General features: G+C 41.8%; 1 non-coding gene across 1 annotated transcript; it reads right to left on the bottom strand.

Moving 5' to 3' along the window:
• Positions 1 to 3,937: 3,937 nt before the first annotated feature.
• TRNAG-GCC (transfer RNA glycine (anticodon GCC)) lies at positions 3,938 to 4,010 on the bottom strand. The gene has a single exon. It is a non-coding gene; the product is annotated as a tRNA-Gly (tRNA).
• Positions 4,011 to 4,836: the final 826 nt, after the last annotated feature.

Here is a 4,836-nt window from a genome sequence, read left to right as displayed (position 1 = left end):
TATGGTAACGCCCCCGCGCAGGCGCTGCCCTGGCTGCGCCGGGCTTCGGGACTTGCGAGTCCTAGGAGCTTTTGCCTCCTTGGAGAACGTCAATTGGCCCTGATGGGGACCCGTAGGGAAAAGTTCTTTAAGGAAAGGGGGGCCAGAATGGAGTTGGGCCCCCCCCGAGGAGTTGCGGCAAAACTCAGGCAAGGCGGGGAGGGTCGGATCTAAGCGGCCATGGCAGTAGGGCACCAGAAAGCAGGGAGCGTAGAGCTCAGGAGGAACCAAGAAAGCCTGGGTAAAAGTCGTCCAGCCGGAACTTCCTCCGGTGGGGGCGGGGGGTGTCTAATACCTGAAGGAACCGGCCTTTCACTTCTGGGTTACGCGCGTCGCGCCCCGGACGGGCGTCCGGGACGAAAGAAATTGTGCCCTGCGACTTCCCGTACCTCGGCTCCCCCTTTCACTCTCGAGAAGGCGCGGGCGCTGGAGCCGGAAGCACACCTTTTTAACGGTTCTTTTCCATTTTTGAAGCCGAGCCAGCTCCGTGGAGGCCTCGGAGACCCTTGAGACTTTCTTCCTCCAGCAGCTGCACAGATGAGGCTGCTTGTGTCCACCCGTCGCGTTGCTTTTGGAAGACGTGTGGGAGAGTGTCTCGGAGGGTTAAAAGCTGTGCAAGTTACAGGGCTCCCTTGGAGGACTCCGGAGGACCCACAGTCGTTCCGCCTCTGGCCCCTGCGCTCGCGAGTAATTTGACGTTGAAAGCTTTCGTGAGATTACACACTGCTCCGTGGAAACGACTCTTAAAGTGTGAATTGGCTTCCCTCCGTCTCGATTCTTGTATCGGAGCTCCTGCTAGTGGGGGTGTCGTGTGTTGAGGGACCTGTGAGATCCTACACTTGATAGTCGGGGGCTTAGATGTTGTGGTTGGAGACACCCAGCTAAAACAAAGCCCCGTGTAGATTCGTAGCGATGACAAGGAGGATATGGCTCCTGGTTGGATCTAGAAAAGGGGACATCTTTGGGGCGAAAGCACAAGCGGCCTTTTGAAAATGAATGGGTGATGATGAAAGAGCATTCCAGAGAAGATGGCGTGGAGCAAGGGCTCAAGAGGAAGTGGGTATCATACTGGGAGTACAATGAAGAGAGCAGTCTAACTGAAATGGGGAAAGAAAGAAAAAAAAAGGACAAGTGAAAAGTAAGGTTCAATAAATAGGATGGGGAATTGTAAATTTTTTTTTTTTTTTTTTTTTTTTTTTTTTTGGTTGTTGGTTTTTTTATTTTTTTTGTTTTTCCCGTTGCGGAGCGCAGGCTCAGCGGCCATGGCTCACGGGCCCAGCCGCTCCGCGGCATGTGGGATCTTCCCGGATCGGAGCACGAACCCATGTGCCATGCATCGGCAGGCGGACTCTCAACCACTGCGCCACCAGGGAAGCCCGAGCCACAGCTATTGAAGCCCACATGCCTAAAGCCCGTGCTCTGCCAACAAGAGAAGCCACCGCATTGAGAAGCCCGCGCACCGCAACGAAGAGTAGGCTCCACTCACCACAACTAGAGAAAGCCCGTGCACTTCAACGAAGTCCCAACACAGCCAAAAATAAATAAATAAATAAAAAGACAGTGGTAGGAACAGACGTGTAGAGGGGGCAATAGGTAATTTGGAGGAGGAGTTTGGTTCAAAGGTGGGGGGCAGAAAAGTGGGGTAAAACTTCAAGCAATAGGTAGGGTCAAAAGAGTAGTTTCTAATTATTTACATCCACAAATATTTTAGTATTTCTAAAAGATAATTTTTTTTAATAAATATAACCTCAAGGCCATTATCACACTTGAAAAATTAACAGTACAGTCGTCCCTCGGTATCCATGGGGGATTGGTTCCAGAACCTGCAGCAGATACCAAAATTCACATGTGCTCAAGTCCCACAGTCAGCCCTCTGAATCCAAGGTTCCACATCTGTGGATTTAACCAACCTCAGATCGTATACTACCGTATGTATTTACTGAAAAAAATCCATGTGTAAATGGACCCACGCAGTTCAACTGTAATAACTAGTATTATCACTACCCTGTCAATCTTCAAATTTCCCTAATTATCTCATAATTTTTTTGCTACCAGATGGATTGAGGTATAATTAGTATACCATACAGTTCACCCATTTAAAGTAATGCATTCAAAGGGTTGCACAATCATCACCACAGTACAGTTTAGAACATTTTCATCACTCCAAAAAGAAACCCTATGCTCATTAGTAGTCACTACCCAGCCCTAGGCAACCACTAATCAACTTTTTGTCTATAGACTGGCCTACTCTGAACATTTTATGTAAATGGAATCATGCAGTATATGACTGGCTTCTTAAGCATGTTTTGAAGGTTCATCTATACTGTAGCATGTAACATTACTTCATTCCTTTTTATCGTCAAATAAAATTCTATTATATATATATGTGTGCCACATTTTGTTTATCCATTCATTAGCTGATGGACATTAAGTTGTTTCAAACCACTTTTTTGGCTATTATACATAATGGCATTCTGAACATTCTATTACAAGATTTTGTGTGGACATGACATAAATTGTAGCAATGTTTTCTTAGGTCAGTCTCCCAAGGCAACAGAAATAAAAGCAAAAATAAGCAAATGGGACCTAATCAAATGTAAAAGCTTTTTGCACAGCAAAGGAAACCATAAAACAAGAAGACAACCTATGGAGTGGAGAAAATATTTGCAAACCATGCAGCCGACAAGGGCTTAATTTCCAAAATATACAAACACCTTATACAATTCAATAACAAACAAACAACCCGATCAAAAAATGAGCAGAAGACCTAAATAGACATTTCTCCAAAGAAGACATACAGATGGCCAAGAGGGACATGATAAGATGCTCAACATCACTAATTATTAGAGAAATGCAAGTCAAAACTACAATGAGGTATCACCTCACACTGGTCAGAATGACCATCATAAAAAGTCTACAAATAATAAATGCTGGAGAGGGTATGGAGAAAAGGGAACCCTCCTACACTGTTAGCGGGAATGTAAATTGGTGCAGCCACTATGGAGAACAGTATGGAGGTTCCTCAAAAAACTAAAAATAGAACTACCATATGACTCAGCAATCCCACTCCTGGGCATATACCTGGAGAAAACTCTAATTCAAAAAGATACTTTCACCCCAATGTTCATTGCAGCACTATTTACAATAGCCAACATGGAAGCAACCTAAATGTCCATCAACAGATGAATAGATAAAGACGATAAAAAAGAATGAAAAAAAAAAGAATGAAATAATTCCATTTGCAGCAACATGGATGGGATGGACCTAGACATTCTCATACTAAGTAAAGCAAGTCAGACAGAGAAAGACAAATCACATATGATATCACCTACATGTGGAATCTAAAATATGATACAAATGAACTTATTTACAAAACAGAAACAGACTCACATAGAAAACAAACTTATGGTTACCAAAGGGGAAAGGGAGTTGGGGAGGGATAAATTAGAAGTTTAAGATTATCAGATACAAACTACTGTATATAAAATATAAAAACAGCATGGTCCTATTGTATAGCACAGGGAACTATATTCAATATCCTGCAATAAACCATAATGGAAAAGAATATATATAAAACTAAATCAGTTTGCTGTACACTAGAAACTAACACAATGTCGTAAATCAACTATACTTCAATAAAAAACTAAAATGTTTCCCAACCAGTGATCGAACCCATGCCCCCTGCATAGGAAGCTCAGCGTCTTAACCACTGGACTGCCAGGGAAATCCCCCACTGTGGTTTTGATTTTCATTTACCTAATGACTAGTGATGTCAAGCATCTTTTCATATGCTTATTTGCCAACTTGGATCTCTCATCAGAGAAATGTCTATTCAGATCTTTGTCCATTTTTTAATTGTGTTGTCTTTTTTTTGGCCAGGCAGCTTGCGGAATACTAGTTCCCCAGTCAGGGATTGAACCTGGGTCCCCTGCAGTGGCAGTGCGGAGTCCTAACCACTGGACCACCAGGGAATGTCCGTGTTGTCTTTTTTATTATTGAGTTGTAAAAGTTCTTTATATATTCTCAATTTAAGTCCTTTATCATATATATGATTTGCAAATATTTTCTCCCATTCAGTGGGTCGCCTTTTCACTTTCTTGATAATGCCCTTCAAAGCACAAAAGTTTTTAATTTTGATGTCCAATTTATCTATTTTTTTTTCTTTGTCACTTTGTATTTGGTATCTAAGAAACCATTGTATAATCCTACATTTTCTACCTAGAGTCTTACACTTTGGGCTCTTACATTTAGGCATTGACCCATTTTGAGTCAATTTTTATATATGGTATAAAGCAGGGGTCCAACTTCATTCTTTTGCATGTACCTATTCAGTTGTCCCAGCACCATTTGTTAAAAAACCTATTCTTCCTCCATTGAATTGTCTTGACACCCTTATCAAAAACCAGTTGGCCATAAATGTGTGGGTTTATTTCTGGACTGTAAATTCTATTCCACTGACATGTGTATTCTTATGCCAGTATTACACCGTTTTGATTACTGTAGGTTTGTAGTAATTTTTTGAAATTGGGCAATGTAAGCCCTTCAACTTTATTTTTCTTTGGATTGTTTCGGCTATTTGGGGTTCCTTGATTTTCCATATGAATTTTGCTATCAGCCTGTCCATTTCTGAAAAACAAAAGGCAGTCATAATTTTGGTAAGAATTGCATTGACTCTGTAGAGCAGTTTGGAGAGTATTGCCACTTAATATTGAGTCTTCTGATTCATGAGCATGGAATATCTTTCCATTTATTTAGATCATTTTTATTACTTTCATCCATGTGTAGTTTTCATAGTAC

This window comes from Aethalodelphis obliquidens, unplaced genomic scaffold (assembly GCF_003676395.1).
Source record: "Aethalodelphis obliquidens isolate GAN/ISIS:26980383/991018 unplaced genomic scaffold, ASM367639v1 scaffold47, whole genome shotgun sequence".
In the NCBI taxonomy this organism is placed as follows: Eukaryota; Metazoa; Chordata; class Mammalia; order Artiodactyla; family Delphinidae; genus Aethalodelphis; species Aethalodelphis obliquidens.
The sequence above is the reverse complement of the archived record's forward strand: the minus strand, read 5'-3'. Positions and strand labels throughout refer to the sequence as shown.